Source organism: Lepidochelys olivacea (assembly GCF_965140295.1).
Source record: "Lepidochelys olivacea isolate rLepOli2 genome assembly, chromosome: 2".
NCBI classification, from domain to species: domain Eukaryota; kingdom Metazoa; phylum Chordata; order Testudines; family Cheloniidae; genus Lepidochelys; species Lepidochelys olivacea.
This window is the reverse complement of record NC_140412.1, coordinates 11,714,769-11,737,113: the sequence shown is the minus strand read 5'-3', so window position 1 is coordinate 11,737,113 and position 22,345 is coordinate 11,714,769. Positions and strand designations below refer to the sequence as shown.

At 44.9% G+C, this 22,345-nt stretch overlaps 1 protein-coding gene across 1 annotated transcript in view; it reads right to left on the bottom strand.

The window, feature by feature from the left end:
- COL22A1 (collagen type XXII alpha 1 chain) overlaps positions 1-21,856 on the bottom strand; it is a 333,446-nt gene extending 311,590 nt beyond the window's left edge. The window contains exon 1 of the mRNA XM_084619138.1: positions 21,485-21,856. The gene's annotated coding sequence lies outside the window, so the exon portion shown is untranslated. The remainder of the gene's footprint in view (positions 1-21,484) is intronic.
- Positions 21,857-22,345: the final 489 nt, after the last annotated feature.

The window sequence follows — 22,345 nt, the reverse complement described above, 5'->3', positions numbered from 1 at the left end:
TTTTGAATGCTTCACTTTGCAACTTTAATAATATTCTGCTACTGTACTTTTGTGCACGTAATAGATCTACACCCACCCACAGATCAAACTGATAGAAATGGTCATATTCAGAATTCAGCAATTCCCTGCTCCCTGGCCTAATGCTGAGACCACGTATCTGTCAGAAGGATCTCTTTTGTAGATGTGTCCACGGCAGACTGTCTAAAACGAGCTATTACTGGTCTCCTGCCAAATTGTAGCAGTTCTAAAATACTCTACTAAGTACCAGTTGTGGACTTTACAAGGTATTTTTGCCTGCTGCAGACACACACAGTCTACAGGCTAAAAGCTAGATGGAATGCCCTGAGCATATGTGCTCAATGATTCACAATGGGAAAATAGCTCAAGATTTTTTATTTTATTCTTACACAGTATTCACCTTATGAACGGATTACAGCTACTGCTCGGCTGAGAGCCACACAGAACACTAGTCTGTGCTAAAACTTTTACCCCATCCTCTCCTACACCTGAACCCCTTTTTGTGTCTCATTCACTTGTTAAGTCTTGTAGATTGTAAACTCTCTGGGGCAGGGGCTGAAATCTACATGTTTTCTGAAGCCCTTAGCACATTGGGGCCTGTCCGTGGTTGAGCCCGCTAGGCGTTACTGCAAAAAATCATTAAATAGTTAATAGCCAAAAAACTCTGTCCAAATCGCCCTTCCACACACACACACACACACTCCCACACACCTCTTTTTAAAAAATGTATAGGAGCATGACAACATCTCCGAAACAGCAATTCCCCTGCTACACCCACCAACATACTTGTCTGTTTTCTCTGGGCCAAAGTTAAATGCATTTACAGGTCTCAAAAGTGACAGATCATATTTGTATTTGGTGCCAGGCCACTGGAAAGTTTTGGCTAATAGACTGCCAGGGGGCCTTGCCAGCTGGCCTCCTCAGGGGAAAGGCCTGAATTCAGATCTTACACTAGTTTGATACCCTTTGCTTACTGCAGTGGATTCAGTCCTGATTAACAGTCATGTAAGTGAGACCAGAATCAGGCCCTAAGTGAAGTCTAAACAGAACTCTGATTGCTCAGATGGTAGGGACTAATGATTTTGGAGTAACCTATACTGGGCTCTGTCCGTGATACAATATGTCTCAGGTATTAACATCTGTTTTGTACGTGTGCAGCGGATGGATTTGTTACAGTATATTGGGGAAGGAGACATGTGGCCAAGGAAAACAAATTCTTTAGTTGAGAGTTGAGAGTTCCGTTGTTCTGCTTCACTGGAGCTGATCCCTGGAGACATGCAGAACCGGCGTGGGGAAAGCTACAAGACCCCTGTTTTCTGCCAAGCAGGGCCTGAGGTGTTCCAGTCCAGGTAAGCTACTAGGAAAAGGCTTATTGACTATAAGCAGTTCATTATGGCAAAGCCTACCCCCTCAGGGCCCATTTCATGCTTTTTATAACCACAGGGAAGTTATTCCAGCTCCTCCAAGGAAACCTAATCTTTTCTCTTCTAGTACAGTACAGGAGTATGTCAATAAAAGGGCCCATATGTCATGCCTTTATATAGAAGGTGAACATAGCCAGAGTCTGGGAGTGGGATATGGATGGGGTTACAGCCTAAATACTGTTTTGAAATAGGCTGCCTGTTTTCCAAATAAAAGGACAGGTGGTGGATCCCAGACTCCAGTGTGTCCCCTTGCCTGAGTATCTCCTCCCCAATGCGAGCAAGAGTTTCTGTAGGACTCTTTGCACCAGTATAATCACTCACCAGTCTGATTAAGGGATCCATTACTGAGTTCCCAACTGCTCTTTTAGTTCAGGATGGTTTATAAGGCTAGACTGTGATTTGGATTGTGCTCCCACAAACGGATGCCAGACCCATCCACCCCTCACAAGTCTGCTTGGGCTACCAGGACCTTGGATCCAGGCATAGGAGGATAAGCATGTCTGCTTACTCCCACTCTGGAGCAGAGAGACATTCAGCTGGTGGAGGCTTAGAGGTATATCCCCCAGCACACTGGCCAGCACAGCTGAGCCAGTGTCAAGGGGTTGTAATTAGACTCTGGTACAGACCAGCACCAACTGACTCCCTCTCCAGAGCAAAGGGAGTCAGCAAGGGAATTGTGACTTGAGGATGCTTCCTGGAGTAGCACAGTGTAACCCACACACCTCCTGGGTGTGGTGTTCTGTCCCATCTAGTGGCACACGCATACAGTGAGTGAGTGAGTGTGAGTGAAATGAGTCTGCTCTACAGCCTTAGCTAACAGCCAGCGGGCTTTTAGCTCATGCAGTAGAGGCTCATGCACTAAGCTCCGGAGGTCCCTGGTTCAATCCCGCCCACGGGCAACCAGGATCTGTTGATGTTAAAACCGCACAGGTATCCCTTACTCAGGGCTATGGATAAAGGCACAATCTATCCCACAGCAGACACTGTAAATGAAAGCCACCTGTTGCCACAAGGGCTTTAGTCAGCTCACTCCATCAGTAAGCAGAAAGAGGAAGTGTGGTGTGGGGAACACATACAGAGTCAACAAAGTTGCTTCTGTTCATCCAAAACTCTTGTAATGTCACTAGCAGGCCGAGGCGGGGGGGGGGGGAACCTGCTCACTCCCCTGAAATTGGGAATGCAACCTAGAGTTACAGCTTCACGAACAGCTAATATTGGCAGCCAGGGCCCTGTAGCAAAGCAGAGCCTGTGCCTTTCTCTCTTGCTGCCTTCAAAGCAGTGAATAAGAAGAAAAACAGAGGCAGTGGTGGAGAATAGATAAAAGGAGTCCAGTTTAAAAAAAAAAGGTGTCTGGAAGTAGCAAATGAAGATGATGATGTAGCCAGGCAGGAGCCTGCAAACCTCACTCATTTTTACAATAATTGCTCTCAGTGTTGCAGACTAAAGCAGGACTCCTGGGCCTCTCCCACAGAAGGATGGAGAGAGACCAAAGGAAGTGCTCTCCAGAAAGCAGCACTGCACAGAGACGCCTCAGGAAACTAGAGAGAGAGAGAGAGATCTCAGTTTCCTTTTCCTAAAGCCTGGAGCCCACTTTGAACTCTTACACCACACAGTCCTCGACAAAGGGTATTAATGGCTGACGTGTTCCCACTGACAGCAGTGGGAAGCCTGGACCCCCATAGCTCACCAGCGAGGGCAGGGTCAACAGAGACTCATTCTATCCATCACGTCCTGCTCCAGCCCCGTGTGCCTCTGGCAGGTGGAGAGATAGAGACAAATCAACAGTCCTGACATTCACTGGAAGGAATCTGAACCATCCTGCTATATTTTTTGTCAGCTCCTTTCTCTTCCCCCCCCATCCCCCTCCTTCTTTTCATTCATGATACAGTGCTTAGAAGCAGTGGCATCTGTAGACAAAAAAAGGTCCCAGCATGAGAGAGCATCATTAAACAATTGAAGGACTATAAGGAGCTGTGCAAACAAAGGGAGGGATGACAATGAGCCCTGGTCATTTTAATACTCTCACTCCATCATGCCTTGTAAATTCTTTTAATTGCTCCTTGCAGAATCCCACAGCACTGCGCTGGCCTGAAGAGAAAACATGCCTGATACTTTCAGCTGTCCACTCATCCCACTGAATTTTGGTTTTTAAGAGCCAGATACTGGGATTAGCAGTAGTGGTGGCTGAACATAGTGGAGAAGGGGTTTCAGTACAGGTAAGTACCCAAAAACTTGGAGCCCTGATTCATTCCAAGCATGATACAAGATTAACACACTGGCAAAGCATAGCTGTGTCTCCCACTAACAGGAGTACTGGGCTTTGGCCACATACATATGTCCCAGTGCCCTGTTTCAAGCCTCTGACCTGGCGCTGATTCAGATGCCAAGGTCATGTGATGGAAGCCTGGAAGCGGCATGTCCCAGAAGAGGGAGGCACAGTGGAGCTCTGTCCACAGCCAGGCAGAAGAGGAGGTAGGACCTGGGAGGAGCTCTGTGCCACAACCAGGCAGAAGTCCTGGCAGGAAATGCCAGCAAGGAGAAGGAGAAGATGCCTCAGCTGGGAGAGGCTTTAATAAAAAGAGGGCTTTGGGAAGGAACTGTTGAGCCTGGAGAAGAGATCTAGAAGTCAACACATGTAGGTCAACAGCATCTGCCTCTTTTAGAATTTGTAAACATCATATGTCACCATTTCCCTTCTGGGCTTTAGAGAGGACGTTGAGACAGTCTCGGAGGACGGGCCCACTTTCAAGACATTGCAGTGTTTGATGCTAGATGTCAGACACAAAACTGCCCCCACTCCCTCACAAGCCAGGGACAATACGCATTAGCTGGTCAGAACATTGACAGAAGCAGCACTGGCCAAGTTCAACACTTGAGGGGCAGAGGTTAGAGTGAGGAGAATAGAGTTAGACACCCAGAGCCAGACATGGACAAATAATCCAGTGTAGGACAGCTACGGTCTGTTGCCAGCTCCTTCTAATGGTTAATACTTGTATTAATTGCCAATGGATTTGATTAATGAGCTGAGGGTAAGAAGGCTCTTGTCCCAGAATCAGGCTACACAGAACTAAAACTAATGAGTTCAATATCTCGTAAGGAACCTCAGGGTATATGGCAAAGACACTCACTGAGAGCAAAGCAAAGCCTCAGAGATTTTTCTTGGAGTCAGTAATAAAGCCAGAAAAGCACCAAACCACATGAACAGATAGGAATAGTACAGTATTTAGGATATCTGTGGTATCGTTCTTTGCATATGCTCTTAGATTTGCATACTTACACCCTTCCTCAAGGACCTGGTGGTAAGCGACAAAGGACTCCCTGGCATGCCAGAGGAGTCTGATGGTCCAGGTTCCTCAATGCCCACAATTGATGGTAGATAACCATAGAGCTGAAAGGTTAAAGGATGGAAAGCTAACCATCCTTCAACATGGTGGTTTGCCCTGTTATAGAGCCTGAGCACCAGAATGAATATTCATGCTAACGCTCAGCCTTCCTCCGTGTCCAAACCTAACTTCCTCACCCTCATAATATTGGGGTGCACTTATCCTATAGATTAACATATTAATGGCATTTAACTCATTATCATAACCATCACCTCTTGCTCAGACAGATTTGCGGTTATCATTTCCATGTTACTGTGGTTGCCTTTTAACATTACATGTCAACTCCTGTCATTAAACAAGCTATTTTCAGTTCCCCAAAATCTCATGGACAGGCAATTTATCTATGCCAAAGGTCACTGGCCTACTGTACTTGATTACACTTATGCTTAAACTAATGTCTTACAGGACACAGGCTTGTAGGTTTCTTGCATTATAGCAGAATATAATAAAGGCTAAGTGACTGGGCAACAAAATGGCAGATGAAATTCAATGTTGATAAATGCAAAATAATGCACATTGGAAAACCTAATCCCAGCTATACATATGAAACGATGGGGTCTAAATTAGCTGTTACCACTCAAGAAAAAGATCTTGGAGTCATTGTGGATAGTTCTCTGAAAACATCCACTCAATGTGTAGTGGCAGTCCAAAAAGCCAACAATGTTGGGAATCATAAAAAAGGGATAGATAATAAGACACAATAGATCATACTGCCTCTATATAAATCCATAGTATGCCCACATCTTGAATACTGCGTGCAGATATGGTCGCCCCATCTCAAAAAAGATATATTAGAATTGGAAACGGTTCAGAAAAAGGCAACAAAAATGATTAGGGTTATGGAATGGCTGCCGTACGAGGAGAGATTAATAAGACTGGGACTTTTCAGTTTGGAAAAAGAGATTACTAAAGGGGATATGATAGAGGTCTATAAAATGAGAAAATAAATAAGGAAGTGTTATTTACTCCTTCTCATAACACAATAACTAGGGGCGACCAAATGAAATTAATAGGCAGCATATTTAAAAACAAACAAAAGGAAGTATTTTTTCCACACAACACACAGTCCACCTGTGGAACTGTTTGCCAGAGGATGTTGTGAAGGCCAAGACTATAACAGGGTTAAAAAAAGAACTAGATAAATTCATGAAGGATAGGTCCATCAATGGCTATTAGCCAGGATGGTGTCCCTAGCCTCTGTTTGCCAGAGGGTGGGAATGAGCGACAGGGATTTGTGCTAAGAGGAATGGACCACTTGATGATTATCTGTTCCGTTCACTCCCTCTGGGGCACCTGGCATTGGCCACTGTCAGAAGACAGGATGCTGGGCTAGATGGACCTTTACCCTGACACAGTATGGTAGTTCTTATGTTTTTATCCCTGCAGAGCCAAAGGAGCAAGGAGTTTGAGCTGCATTCTATTCCTTCTAGTGCAGCAGAATTGTTTGACAAAGTTCTTGTCAGGTTCTTCCAGTGTATACCCATGGAAGAGCAAGTGGGTTGCACAGGTGTAACGGAAAGCCTACATTGGCCTGTGGAATTATTATTGCTAGTGGTCGTGCATGAGAAGGAAAGAACTCCAATTCACAGATGTTAAGGGCAGTAAGGACCATTATGATATAGTCCCACCTCCTGTCTAGTACAGGTCAAAGTATTTCATTTAGTAACTCCTGCATCAAGCCCAGATCTTGCAGTTAAGATAGAGCACGATTCCCTCCACCCCAAAAGGCATCCAGTCTTGGTTTGAAGACTTCAAGGGATGAAGACTTCACCACATCCCTAATAAGGTATTCCAGTGGTTAGTTTACCCTGTCAAATTCGCACCTCAGCTCTAGCCTGAATTTATTTAACTTCAGCTTTCAGTCTCTGGATCTTGTTATGCCTTGATCTGCAGCACAGCATGGCTTTCAGAGCCCAGAATGAGTGGCAGGGCTAGGATTTAGGAGGAAAAGGCCTCTTAATTTACCAAAAGACAAACATGGAACCCACAATTCTATTATTGCGTCACTTTTCTCAGTTACAGCTCATTAAAAGTGCGTTTCTAATGGGAATATCAAGCAGAGACCCCATTAGCACCTGCCCCAAGAAAAAGAAACTTTCATTTAAGGGTAGCAAGTCACCTATCCTTCAGTTACTTCATCAGTCCACTCAAAACATTGCTTCTGCCTTCCGAGCAGCGGTTCGTAAGAGAATTCAAACACCAGGTGATGATGAGTTCTCAGACTGAGAAGAGCAGTTCATTCATTTGTACACAAATGCACAGTAAGTACCTCCAGAGAAGTTCCTTACAAAGCACTGCTGGTCTCCATAGCAATTGGCATTCACTGTACTTTCACTGGAAAACATTTTAAAAAGATCCTTACGAAAGTACATTTTTCTTCATTATTTATGTATCCCTAGTTTAGTGGAGGTTTTTAGTCCTTCACGTGCAATAGACTTGTCCTTTCCGTTTATGCCGTTTCATTTCCACATGGCATGTGCTGCATGCGGATTGCTGGGGTCTTTCACATCCACTTTGAATATGCCACAGCAGCATAATGACTTGCATCCTTCACGCAAGTCTTTAACGTCTAAGGAAAATTAATGTTGTTACAACTAAAGCTATATAAAGTCCCAAAAAAATCAAGGGATCACAATAGGACCAATTCTTATTTAGAGAGCCTGAAAATCATTATCGCTCACACAGCAAAAGTTTGTCTAGAGGCATGAAAAATAATCCAATTCTGCCACCTTTACTCACGTTGCCCACCGCTTTACTCCTCTTCATACTTTGAAAACATCTTGGGATGGGGAAAAGCTGGAGCTGCCCCTAGACCTAGCATATCTTGTTTCAACCTTAGCTTTCATTGGGATGGTCTTATCTCTAGAATGGGTGGCCTATAGTGCAATGGCTTGGCTTGATGCTAAAAACTGCTAAGACCTATAGGTTCTCTAGTGCTGGCACAGCCTTCTCAGCTTAAATGATGGGGTTTCTGTTTCCCTATACTTATATTTTTGAACCACAGTAGCTTGAGCAGGAGAAAGGGTTGAGAGTTTAACTCATCCCTCCAAAGCTCCTGTCTCTAGGAACAGCACAGACAGACACTAAACTAGCCTGAAAATATGACACGCTAAGCACTTCCTGATTGTCTAGCACAAACTTCTCCCATTGTCTCTCCCCTCCATGGAAGGTTGGTCACATGATGGTTGTGCTCACATGAAGCAAAAATATAGGAGCAGATCTCAAGTCAAGAATTCTAAAAAAGCTCTTTCAAGGGCTATAAATCTCTTCCTTATCTAGCTCTTCTATTTCTGAAGTCCACAGGAGAACAGAGGTTTGGCAGAGTACATTCCAGTTTTCACATGTATTTCAGCATAGTCTTTCCTTTGCTACTGCTAATAACAGTGAACTCCATCCTACCTATAATTGCTGTAGTAGTGTTAAACATCAGTTACCTCCTCTGTTTAGGATTGATTCATTTACTCATTTGGAATGATTTGCATAACTTCACTCAGGCATTCTTCGCTATTTAAATAGACCGTAGCCATTCCAGGCAAATTTTTAAACCATCACACAGACGTTGTCTCTAGAATCTTTGCTCTGGGAGACTTTTATAAAGGCTAATCCATTGTTTTCACTAAGCATTCAAATGCGTCTGATGAGCCACCTCTGAATATACATCTACATGTTTTCAGATGAAGTTCCTATAAACTGAAGGCATTAAAGGGAAAGAGGTTTTAAATGATAGCAAATAAAGCTCAACATTAGTATATCTTAGCTAGGACATCACCACAATGCTGCCATATTTAAGGTTTTCTGTGCAGAGTGTTGATAAATTGTTCCATTCCATTCCATGGTGTTGCTGTTCAACATTACATATATTAAACCATTACTATATCTGGAAAATATTCACAAGTTGTCATCTTGCTCCTAACTGTGTTCTAGAGGCATCAGATTATTCCCTATGTTACAGTGTATAAAAGTCTCAACTTTATAACACTCAGCCAAAGAATTACACAAACGAGACTTTATTTCACTGGCAACCATTCAAGAATTGAAGTAGCAGAGACAATGAAATACCTTCAGACAAACAGGAGTTATTGAAAGGATCATGCAAGGACAGGCAAAGTACTCTAGTTCAACATATTTAAGTTTCATCAAATTCCAAATGGCGGAACTCAACTACTTAGCCGTAAAGGAAATCTACGGTAGAATAGTATCTTGGGGCTTGATTCCACTCCACTGTGCTGCTCCAAATCTGTACCAGTGTATATCAAAGACATCGATGGAGTGTCACCAATGCAGAACTGGAGTAAAGCAGTGCAGGCCCTTGGAGCTGAACTAGACCTGTCCTCCTGCACCTGAAGATGAAGAGTTCTCAAGAAAGTCTCTGAAGACTTCACCATGAATTTGTTGGTGCCAGATTCATGTATCTAAACTGAAGTCTTCTCTTTAACCAAAGGCATGCAGCAACTCGGCAAGCTTCCCCACAATACCCCACTGATGTGGCGCCGCCCGGTGAGGAGAGGACATCTTCAGGTGGAAAGCATAGTTTAGTCCCCATACACATGTAGGGCCTGACTGTGCGCTTGCTTTACTCAGCCAAGCAGGGGAATGAGGGGAGAGTTGGCTCCCCTGATCAAAAACCCCACTCAGCCAAGCAGACCTGCCTGAACCTTGGGTCCAGCTCTAGTGCAAAGCCCAGCCTATGACCACTGAATACAGGCCTGCAAGCAAATGGGCAGGAGAGGCAGAGATTTGTCTCTATCCTCCTCCACTCAGTTGTCCAAGAGCAGGGGCACAGGGAATTAAACAGCACCCTTTCAAGGCCTCCAATAGTTTCCCTACCACCACCTACATACAAACCAAGAGAGGAACACAGGAGGAATTGTGATTAACAGAAGTGCCTCTCCAGCTGTCCTTGGGGCAGTGCAGTTTACACTACACAAATTGTTCAGGGCATTGCCCAAAGGCACTATCTTGCCTTTGATCTCCAGAGAGCATTAGAAAGTATGTTAATGAGCTCTGGTTGAAGGGGGTGGTTTGAGCAATGGGCACCTGTTCAATAGAGACCCACCAAGACTCATTTCACATAAGTCTCTGATCAGCATTCAGAAGACAACAGCTTCTGTTCAATGACCTGGGTCACATCTTGACCCATGCATCAGGAATAATATTCATTACCAGCAATATTCTGGCTCATCTTTTCTGAATGAATGCATGGCTTTTTAATTCCCCAGAATAAGTGTATAAAGGGTTTAAGATGGGACTTTCAAAAGCTCTTAGCACTGGGTTAACTGCTCCCACTGAAGTCAGAGGTAAAACTCATTTAGTTTCACTTACTACAATGGGAGCAGAGTTAGGCCAAGACAAAGTGCTTGTGAAAAAGAAAAAAAAATCCCACCTGTAATTTGGAAGGGACCCAAAACAATTACTACAGCCGAGGAGTGCAATATTTCACAAGTTAACAGCTGATTCTTCCACCCTTACGCATGTTGAGTGAGTAGTACCTTCATCTGCAAGATATTGCAATGGGACTACTTGCAGATGAAGGGACTGGTCAACATGAGTAAGGGTGGCAGCAGAATCTGGCGCTCAGTTAGAAGGCCATAATACTGCTCAACATTATTTGGAGCCCTGCCTTCCTCTTTGTCCCGTAGAGCACTAAGAACAGTTTTGGTGCTCAATGAGCCACAGATATGAGGTTAGAGGGAGGCTGACCCTGTTAAAACCATAGAGTCACAGTACATACCTAGAGCATACAGTAGAGATAGTTGACATTTGTCCTACTGGTACTGAAGCCTACTGTAAATGGGCCTTGTTCTAATACAAAGGTAGCTCCCTATATAACATAGAACAGTTTACACCCAGAAAATGTGTGAATGTTCCTGTCCATGTTTTCCCTTCTCCTCCACTGCCATTAAGCCACATTTCCAAGAAACCTTTTCATCGGTATACTCCCCCATTCCAAGAACGGGTACATTTAAATTCAACAAGGTGTGAAGCCTTTCCCTGAAACTCAAAGGCTCAGCGCAAGCCTCACATAGCATCAGAAGAAGGATAGCTTTGTGTTTGAAGCACAAAGCCACAAGTCAGCAAATCTGGGAGCAGTGTTTCACTCAGCCAGCCAGATTTCCTCTGTAACCTTAAGGAAGTCAACTGATTTCTGTGTAGCCAAGTTTCTCCATCTGTAAAAATGGATATAGCAAACAAAACTACCCCAAAATATTGTATGGTTTTCAAACACACTACAATGGACAGGGACTCAAAAATGTTCAAACTTTGATCCTCACGTAAGCACCTAAATATGAATCCTGATTTTCAGAGGTGGTGGGCACCACCTCCTTCAAGTCAATGGAAGCCGTGCATGCTCACTCCTCTTTGAGTATCAAGCCAATTATTTGGATGACTAATTATGGATGGAGGAGGTGGATTTTCAGAGGCACAAATGAGAGTCTGGTGCCCAACCCCCACTGAAAGCTAAGTTTGAAAATTTCCCCTCCAGGGGCCTAACTCTAGGCCCACAAACTTGAATGTTTCAGCCTGTAATGTATTATCTTCCCTCTGATGGTACATACCAAGGTCATTTGTTGCCATAAAGCAGAAACCCGTACTGATTCCTTCATGATTTATTAAGACTTGACAAAAACAGCTACAAACTTGTCCTTTGTGATAAACGGTGAACTAAAGCACCATCTGCCAGTACCAGACAAGTTTACACAGCCCCTAGGACTGAAGGGGGGCTGCTTAACTATTTTTTTTAAAACACCAGAACAAACCTGGTAGTCAGCAGTCGTAAGATGTTCCGGAAGAAGAGAATGTTGTCTGGCAGTTGTTAGCATGGGAGGCCATGTAATCCCAGCAGTGTGCCCTAGGGAGACAAGTGGACATACCGAGCCAGTGCAAGAGATATCCTGCCATCACAGGTCTGAAAGAGACATCAGGATAACTCAAAGGAGACAGTCGGTACTGCTGCTTCCTCCTCAGTCATTCTGGCCTGGGACTGAGGAGCTCTGGATTCTGTTCTTGGCTCAGTCCATGCAAACTGGAAACTCTCCATGACACAAAGGGCAGTTTGCACCTGATAGCCAACACAGGCAAAGGGTAGGAGAAAGGAAGTATTATTGGGCTGTCCCTTTAAAGGCAGGGCTGGATAGAGTCCCTCACTACACCAAGTTCCAGCCATCCAGTCAGCACAGAACAAGGCAATACTGGGAGATGTATGTCCTTGTGGGACCTGGAGGGCCAGTTAACCCTGCCAACAAGAGCCATGATGACATTTTCAGACAGGTTTGCAAACTGCTGGCCAGGTGAGCCTGCAGGAACTGGACAATGAGGAAGATCCTGGAAGTGAGAGTGTCTGTGCGGTGGAGGAGCTGGCAGAGCAGAGGGAGCAAAACTTGAGAAGGCCAAGCAGGCATCGGAGAGTGCACATGCTGAGCTGGCCATTGAGGTGGAGATACTTCGACAGAGCAGGAGGGAATGGAAATTCAGATTCATTTGTTTTTCACTAAAAGCACCAGCCAAATTCCAACTATAATTTCACTGGGCCAATTTCATTCCTAGTGAAACGTTCTTGACTTCAGTGGGCAGGCTTACACCTTGGATGAATTTGGACCATCCTGCCTACCCAAATTGACAGGCAGTTTCAGTGGATACAAGATTCTTCACTTTCTCTCCTAACTGCTTGCGTGGAGTTGCTACGTGCTGTTAAACAGCTGCTGTGTTCCACCACAGACTGACGGTGTTTCAGCTCTTAGTGGAGTAAATTCTGTAGTTCATTTCAAAGTTTGTAAAGCACTTTGTGACCTTTCAGGATGAAAGGTTCTGTGTACATATAAGTCGCTATTACTGGTCTAGTCATCCACCTGGATTTTTTGTGTTTCTAATGCTGTGCTGACAGGACAGGACAGGACACACACACACACACAATGGGGCCCAGGCCTGTAGCTGCTATTGCAATACAATAAAGCAGAACTCCCACAAGCCGTGTTAAACCCCACTGCTGGTGCTCCACGACATCTTCCCTCCACAGGCCTTAAAGAGTGTGCCAAAGCAAGGCAAGGTGGATGAAGGAACACCTGATCTCCCTGATACTGTCCTCTACGCAGCACTCATCTCTGAGAGAGAGTTAATGCTACTTCCTGCAGCACCATTAACTCCTCTGGAGATCCCCTCAGCAGCTGCTGCTGGGCAGCTTCAAAGGGACTGGACCAAGGACAACATGGGTCCTAATAGAGCCATGTTGCTAGAGAGGAGGAGAGGTTAGCACAGCTATGGAGAGGGACCAGCGTCTATCAATGCAGGATGGCTCCTGCCTCTGCATATCTGTGGTGCCCTTCCCTGTGGACCCACAAAACTGGGACTCCCCGCCAAACTCCTCCTCTAGAGAAGACAATCTCTTGAAAGCCCAGAAAGACTCTGAGTTCTTCCTGTGGACTCCTATGCTAGCGGGGGGGGGGGGGGGGGCTAGTTGATTATTATCACCTAAAAAGCGGCCTCTAGATGGCCACTGAGCAACTGAGAGCAAAAGCTAGGGATGGAAGCGAAACGGTTAGACAGCTGGTAAGCTGTAAACACTGCTTATCATGTGGATTGGAATCGACTCATTGTTAGATGCGGGGAGCACAAGGTGACTGTTTTACCCCCCACCCTGTGTCTCTAGTCTGATACTTACACTGCAAGCTTTTTGGGGCAGGGCCTCTTTGTTTTATATTTGTACGGCGCCTAGTGCAATGGGGTGCAGGCCTTTAGATGCTATCGCAACACAAATAATAAATAAAGGAGGGGGTAAAAACCCACCAGAGGAACCTACTGTCAAGGAGGAGAGCGGGAGGCAGCAGTCAAAAAAGACAGATAAAGCAATCAACTGAAAAGGATATAGAAGGAAAAAGAACTTTGAAAAGAGCAAATAACTGAAGTGACAAAGTAAAGCATCAGACTCCATAAGGAACCCAAGGGAGGGAAATGCAGAAGAATAAGAAGGCCCAGTGGTGAAGCTGTTTTAATTTCAAGAATCAATCATAGCAAAGTACTTACCCATGTAATTAAGAAGAGCCCGCAGAAAACATAAAAACAGCTCTCAGAATTACACGACAGGTGGCACTACAATTAAGCAGCAAGATGGGGAGGGGGTGAGCAGGAAATTAGTCTAAAACAACTCAAGTACCGTACTAGGTGAGTTATGAGGCTCAAGCAAATGTCCTCAATCCATCTGTTAAACGGGGTATCTTTTTCTTTTTGCTGCAATAAGATGAAGCTAAGACTATACCATGCCTGGCAATATCTCTGACAGAGTAGGTCACGAAGGCCCTTTTTTGCACCCATACCATCCCAGGATGTGGTCCTGTCCTGCGGATCTTACAAGTTCAGCAGAGTGGAGCTTGATTAGTGCTAGAATGGGACACGGCCAGGGAAACTCCAGGTGCTTCAGGAAGTGTCACTGATCATTCCTACGTGGCCCTCTTCTCTGAATTGTGACTGAAACAATGCCCTAATCTGCAATTAGGAGGCAGTATGTGGCCGAAGGCGTTGTCTAGATCTATGGGGCTCAAAGATCTCATGGTATATTTTCCTAAGGCAAGAGTGTCGACGCCACTGTCAAGCCGTAATGTGGGTTGAAAAAAACTGTGCCTACTTAAAGTCTTCCCTTGCCGTTTCATTTGATTCAGAGAGATTCTGTTTCATTTGCTACCCGGAACTATTGGGTCTTACGGCTGTGAAGTATTAAACAGATGCTGCACACCACCTCATAAAGGAGTGATGTGATTCCTGGCTACATTAAGCACTTTGAGATGAGAGGTGGGGTGGATTTTTTTTTGTTTCTCATGCTGTGGTGACTGTCAGGACACACACTGTGTGGCTTCATCACTTGATACAATTGCGACATTCACAATTATAAACGCTTTTCTCCAAAACAGGGGTTAAATAGCAGCGTTAGTCAGAACTGAGAAGCAACAGGAATTTCTAAGGCATCCCCAGGGATAAACTTCCCTCTGTGGAGAAGGGAATTTCCACTGACATGCCAACTGCTTTCTTTTTATCTCAATCAACGTAATCCTTGCTGTTTTGGGAGGAAATACCTTAATTCCTATCAGCAGCTCTGTAATTTGACAGGCTTAAAGCAAATAGCAACTGCAAACCTGAGTAAGGAACAATAAAAACAGAACAATAAAGTTTTGGCTGAAGATAGATTAAAAAAAGCATGAGTCCAAAAATGTGCTAAATGTCAGTAGAGCTAAAAGTTCCCTAGACTGGCATGCCAAGTTACAGAATAATAATGTTGTTTTGACACCTCATACTAAAATCATTAAGAGCGAACATTCAGTGCATTACAACAATCAAATTTAGGCACTTAAACCAAACTCAGGCAATACCTCACCACTAGAGCAAGCCAAGGATATATTTGTAATGAACCATATCGATGCCAGAGTAAACAGATTGTTCTCCCAGGTTATCCCAATGTTTGCACATACAGATAAACTCTGAGATATTAGCACTAACAAAACAAACATTATTGTGTTGGGGAAATCCATCCAACAGGGTAACCAGGCCTGAAAGTGCTCTCAAAGCATTATGTCTCTCACTTGCCAAGGACAGATTTTCATTCATTCCTAACCCCATTTCAGGGCACAGAGAGCTTGTGTAAATTATAATTGTCCCCTTGCCAGCCACTGACCCACCCCAGTGGTTTGTATGGTTTATGGCCAGCTTTGTCCAACTCAGCCCATTCCGAGCTTTAAATAGGATTCCCAGGAAGGGGCTGGGTTGCTGTTGCTATAGAACACGGGTTCTCAAACTGGGACTCAGAACAGATATCAGGGGTGAGGACCAGCCCGCCTTTCCTGTATTGCTAAATGGCAGGGGTTCTAGCTAGCTCCTGGCTGGGTGAAAGGGGAGTTCTGGGATGGAAGAGATTGGAAACCACCACCCTAGAACCATTTAAGATGTATTTCAGAAGCAATTTCAAACTAACTGATGGGCAAGGATCAGGCAGTAATTCTCCTCCTTGTATCAGACACAGTGTAGCACAAATGGATAGGTGCATTAGTGGAATGCAGAGACTCATTCTTCCAAGGCATCAGGCCTTGGCCATTGTATACAGAGAGGGAGGATACTTGGCCATGAAAGACCCAGTGATGGCAATCCCTGTGTTCATCAAGGGTCTATTTCTGCACCCACTAAAATGAATGGCAAAGCTCCCATTGACTTCAGTAGGCAAAGGGTCAATTCTATAGTTATCACATTGTTTCTAGAAACACAAGGAAACATTATTTTCCTACATGCAATACTGCATTAAGTTACCTTTCCTGATTCTGCCAGGAAGTTCTGTATCTGTTGTGTAACCTGTCTGGCCATAGTTGCTTATTACCGTGGGGAGTTATTTTTTATTCCACTCCAAATTAGAGCTCTGGTCTACGATACCACTCCCTCGCCAGCCAAGGTAATAATAAATAGTACTTGTATCGCTTGACATTTTTAGAGTGCTGTGCAAACATTAGCTAGCTAGTCCTCATAGCACCCTGGGAAGTTGGAAAGTAAATATTATAATCCCCGTGTTACTGATTAGGAAACAAGCAAAGAAATTAAGTGCCTTTCCCACAGCCATACATTAAGGCCCTGATTCAGCAAATCACTCCTATTCAGTGCACATGCTTAAGTGCTTTGCTATCTTTAATAGGACTTAAGCTCATTCTTAAATCACTGCTGAGTCAGGACCTAAATCCGTAGCAGAGTTGTCACTAGAACTCAGCAGGACCTAGCTCCCAGACCCATGCTCTAACTCAGGGGGGTCTCAACAGGGGAAAAGGAGGGGTTATGACACCTGGGTCATGGCCACCCTACCCATCTCATATGGCTACCTCGGAAGGGGTTTCCCAGCTAGACCCCAACTAGAAGGGATGGGGACCTGATGTGGAAAAAGAGGATTTGTGGCATAGAAAAGGTTGAGAACCCCCTTTTTTCACCACTAGTCTATGCTGTCTGTCCAATTTCCTTCATAAATGGAGTAAACACATTAATACTGGCCTGAGTGTTCCCCCACATAGTAACACCCATGGAGAGCGGAGGAAGCCCTGCTTGGCTACTGTCATGGAGTTTCCATTGTATTCTCTTCCATTACAGAGCATTTGGGACACAAGGGAGGGTCTGTGCTCCAAATCCTACAGATCCCCTAGTCTGCATGGGCTCAGGGCCTTCCCAAAGATTCCCTGTGTGTCCACACCAGCTGTGGGTCTCTGGAGCCCTGCTCCCCCTGGTAAAGCAACTCCAATAAAGCCATATTGCCAGGGCTTTCCCAGCCAACAGCTGATTCCAAGATCCACAGCAAGAGGGAATCAAGATTTCAGAGGGAAGATATTCAGCACTTCTTGAAAATCAGGTCCAGTAAAGTAGGTAAATTCCATTATCCCTCCTTTGGAGATGGGGAACCGGAGAGTACACAGAGGATAAGTGACTTGCCCAAGGTTAGCAGCACCTCTGTGTCAGAGCTAGGTTTAGAATCAAGATCTCTTGATTTCCAGTCCTTCCTTCAATTCCAGTACTCAGGCACAGATCATCCCTCAACTGATAGCATGTAAAGTTACAGCCACCTGCAATTGGCTGCTGATGCCCCTTGATACAAGTTATCATTCGTGATTATTAATGACTGAACTTCAAATAAATAAATACGTAACAACTTGTGGAGCTTTTGCAATGAAACCTGAAAGTGGATGATATTTGTCTGGGTTTTTTTTGGTACGTTACCAACCTGAAACCTGGGCCAGTTTTAAAAAGATCTGGTCCGAACTTACAACTTCAGGGGACAAAAAGATACAAAAGATGCTCGTTTTGATCGAAAGCCAGGTAAGACTGAGTGGCGCTGGCCAAGATGTGTTCTGAGTTTGGGGGTATGTTCAAACCCAAAGCTTGAAGGGAACCTTAACGGCTGCAAACCTACCCAAAGCAAAAATGGGGGAAAAAATGAGCCCTTCCAAATGGAAAATATCATGGCTCAGCTAAGTGAGCTGGGACATAAACATCTTTGATCAGGTTTGCATATGCAAATTTTTGGAGTGTGACGCAAGATGCTATTTCCATTGAAGTAAATTGCAAACTCCCCTATTAATTTCAGTGGGAGCGGGAATGGGCCCGTTAAAGATACATCAGATGCAGTCTCTGTGTAGTAAAGGAGAGAGCAAGTTAAAGTCAAGAGGGAGCCTGTTTCAGGATTATTATGAGCTCGCTACTGGTGTCCTTGCTCCAGTACCACTCCTCTGCTACTTCCAAATGTGCTGTAGGAATTTCAAACACCTTTTCACAAGTACTCAGCCATAATTCAATGATTTCTGCACATTTTGGTTCCCTTACCACGCTGCTATATAGCAAGGACCAAATGCTACAGTCCTACTCATTGCTTAGTCGCAGCTTGGCCTAAATGAGGACTGCGGGACATGTAACCAGGTCTGGGATGGGGGCAATGTATTAAAGTACAACCTTTACTGGGAAACTCTGATGTCTTAACTTCAGTGGGAGTTCCACACATGGAAGGTGGGAAGGATCAAGGACCTATGACTGTTCAAAAGTAATAGGAAACACGGAACAATTTTGGACAATCAAGGGACTTTTCAGTGTAATTAAGAGAGGTTGGGGGATTTTACCCTGCTTCAGATAGTTGAGGTGGCATAGTACAGGGACAAACAAGAAACAGGTACCAAGTGGTGCTTTGTAACAGGGCACCGTCAGTCTAATAGGTGGGGTTTTCTGTAAAGCTCTGCCACCAACGATGGGAAGGGGGAAAGTTTAAGAGTGAAAACTGCAAGCATTCAATGATGATTTAAAAAAAAAATCGGTCTCAAAAGAAAAAGCCATAAAATGACAAATTGACATTTTCTTTGAAGCAGACATAATTACAAAGCATTTTGCAAGAAACATATTTTAATGAGAGTTCTAGCGTGCATTGGAGGCAAAGGAATATCTTTTGAAGTATCGTAGTCTCCATCAAGAGCTAGCTCTGGCATGTAAGAGAAATGTTTGCCATAAAATATTTGCAATGTCAGCAACGGGAGTCAGGCAAGGATTCAGTGTATGCACATACAGATTCTCTCTCACACACATGGGTCTTAGAGCTCAGAAAATCCACCCAAAGATTTTTATTTCTCCAGGAAGAGCCTGCAGCCAGCCCCCAGACCTAATTCTAATACTGAGTAGTATTTTCATCCATGGGTTGTGCCATATCAGTAAAGGGTGGAAGAACTGGCCCCTAGCCAAAGCTTCCTCATCTCACTCATGTGAATGGTCTCACTCAAATCAAGGAGATTACCTCCACTGATCAAGTGAGCAAGACTTGGGCCCAAACTGATCAACTGAGGTATCACTGTCTACTAGTTAGAGCTTGGGGACTGAAATCAGAAGGCCTCGCTTCCAATCCTGACTCTGCCCATTGATCTGCTGAGTGACTTTAGGCAAGTCCTGCAGTACCAGATTCTAGCCTCAGTTAAATCCAGAGCAATTCCACTGAAGTCTGGTCACACAGTGCCCCTGGCGCTGGCCACTGTCAGGAACAGGACACTGGGCTTGACGGATCATTGGTCTGACCCAATATGACCATTCTTATGCAAGTCAATGGAGACTCTCCAGGCTTTCGATGGTGTAACGATGATCAGAATGTGGCTCTGAACGTCTCTGTGCCTTGGTTTCCACTGGGCGGAATCCCAGTACAGAAACTCCACACTGCCCCATAGCATGAGCATATCTACTGGAACAGTCGAGCCCAATGATAACAGCAGCATATCTGAAGATATTCTGAGAGTAAATATCCCAGTTCATCATCCTCAAGGCAGTAAACGTCTTTCTAATTGCCTTTACTCATGCCGAGCTCTACTTATGCGTACAAGTAGTCCCATGAGTCTGCAACACGTGCTCCCAACCATTGCTCTGTAATAATACTCTGTGCATTTTGTAACGATTAGGGTGGTCAGGTGCCTGGTTTTTGACTGGAAAGTCCAGTGGAAAAGGGGACCTGAGAGTGTCCACTCAGATCTACTGACCGGACACCCAAAGTCTGGTTATTGTGGGTGGGGGAGATGCTGGGTCATCCCCCGCACCAGCTTCTACTCAGTCAGGGCTGCCTCCTACCTGAGATGGGCAGCTGCAGCTCCCAGCCCCAGGTGTCCAGGTGAGTCACGCCTGATCTGGGCAGATGGAGGTGGGGAGGAGCGGGGAAAAACAGTGAGCAACAGGGGCAGGAGAGAAGAGGAGTGAATAGAGGAGGGGCCTCAGGGGGAGAGGCGAGGCAGGGCAGGGGACGTTCCGACACTCCTGCTGGCGCGTCCAGTTTTTAAATAGTAACAAGTTGTCAATCCTAATAACGATGTGCACAATAGCAAATATTGTCATGAATACGATACATTTCACCCAAAAGATCCCTAAGCCCTCTGCAAACCAGGCACACACCACCACTAAACTGCATCCTCCACATATGTATAAGGCAACAGTAAACTGGAAAACATGAATGACAGTGACAGGAGTTGAAATCTTGGCAAACAATACTGAGGAAAAACTCCTCTTCTTCCAAAAAAATAAAAGGTGTCATAGGATCTTCAAGACCAGATGTATGGGTTTGGGGCGGGGGGGGGGGAGGGTGCACCCACATGCATGGTGTGTATATTTGCATGTCTAATTCATGCATGCCGTTATCATGACTACATGGTCAAATCTGGCATTTACACTCAAAAATGGCTAGTCAGATGCATAGCTTCTATTTGTGATGGCAAATGATCAGAAGTGCACATGCAAGTGCGGTGATCATGGATCAATTAAGCTTACAGCTGCACGCACAGATTTTGCAGGTGCCGGCTTCTCAAAAGCTGCCCCTCAATGTCCATGTAGAGCAGATGGAATGTGTTCTTTTAAGGTCAGAAGCACATGCACACACACTGCACTAAGTACACACTCAGGGATGCAGAGTGTCAGCTGTCAAAGAGTCAACCACCGCTCTAAGAACATCAGATATATAAAATGCTATAAAAAACGTAAAAAGAACTGCTGAATTAGGCAAGAGCTCTATGTTTAGAGGGAAAAGAATCTACAGTTAGAAATTGGGTCAAAGTGGCTTTGTAATAAATATGAGGTGGAGGAAAGATTACCCAGAACTAAATAAGGTCCCACGTGGTTTTGTAGAAAATATATGTACAGGAAAGGGCTGGATAAATCAAAATACTGATCTGAGTGTGACCTGCAGAATCAACTTGAAAAATGATGACTATAAAGGAATGCTTCTGTGAGATCCGAAAAGCTCATACCAGCTTTAAACCTTTGGCTTTTCGTAATGGTGACATTACCAGTTTCTAAGTCTCTGCATCTATCTTGTGACAATCAGCCAGGAATCTAGGAGTTACATAGCACCTGGCTCTCACAAGTTCAGTATTGTAATAAGTTCACAGAAACATCACCACAGTGTGCAGGCGCAGTTAAAATTTTGCAGACTAAAATAAAAAACGTGGGTTATGTACAATTTAATCCAATTCCTCTCGGTTTTTCGTGTATCATTAACTCCAGATCCTGTTGCTACATGTCTACAAAAACTTCTGCACTAGTTTCGCCCACAGTGCGCAAAGAAAAAATGGATCCAAACGAATAAACCAGTGTTGTCTTCAGGTATTTATAGTGCATGGCTGTTAGGATTACAAAAATTCCTCTTACCTGTAGCAAAAAAGCACCAGAAACGCTGCCAACTGTCGCCCAATTCCCGAGCCACATTCAACACTCGGCTGAAAAGTACTTTTCAGAGTTGTCAGCCAAAGTGGAGACTGGCACTTGTTCCCCAGATTGGAAGGGGGAAAAAAAAAAACACCACCAAAACTCAGCAGGGTCCTGGAGGGGAGGAAAAATCCCACTCTCTATAGCCTACATCCCAGCAACCGACACAGAAATGGAGAAAAATGACACAAACACGCAGAGAAAAAAGACAAGTAAATATAGCTAGAAGGGACTGAGGGAATATGAAGGAGTCCAACTCCAGGGAGAGATGATCTGACTACAAGAGAAGCAGCCCTGAGTAGGGACAATGCTCAAGGTTAGACTAGTCTCTGAGGGAGAGAGCTGGAAAGTGTAATGAACTGGGATCTGGGAAAGGGGGGGCGTGGGAGGGGTTGAGGGAGGGAAGAGGGGTAGGGGGTGTGGTGAAAGGAAGGGAGCTCTCTTGGATAGGAGGGGAGGGGATGAAGCTTCAGGAGGAGAGGGGGACAGAGAGTGGTTTAAGGAGGATGGGGTGGAGCGAGCAGAGAGGAAGGTGACTAGGGTCTGGTTTGGGGAGGGAGGGGCTGAGAGAAGGGGCGAGGAGCTGATTTGAGTGTGTGCACAAGGGAGGAGGGGAGAGGGTTTATAATGGGGTGTGCTGAGGGGAGAGAGAGAGGAGGGGACAGGGTGTGGAAACAGAGGAGTGGAGCTGCAGAGCAGGAGGAGGCTGACAGAAAAGGGTGACGGGTTGGTTTGGGGTTAAAAGGGGGAGATGGAGCTGGGACTGATTTAAAGCAGGGGGCAAAAGGGAGATAGGGAGGGGGA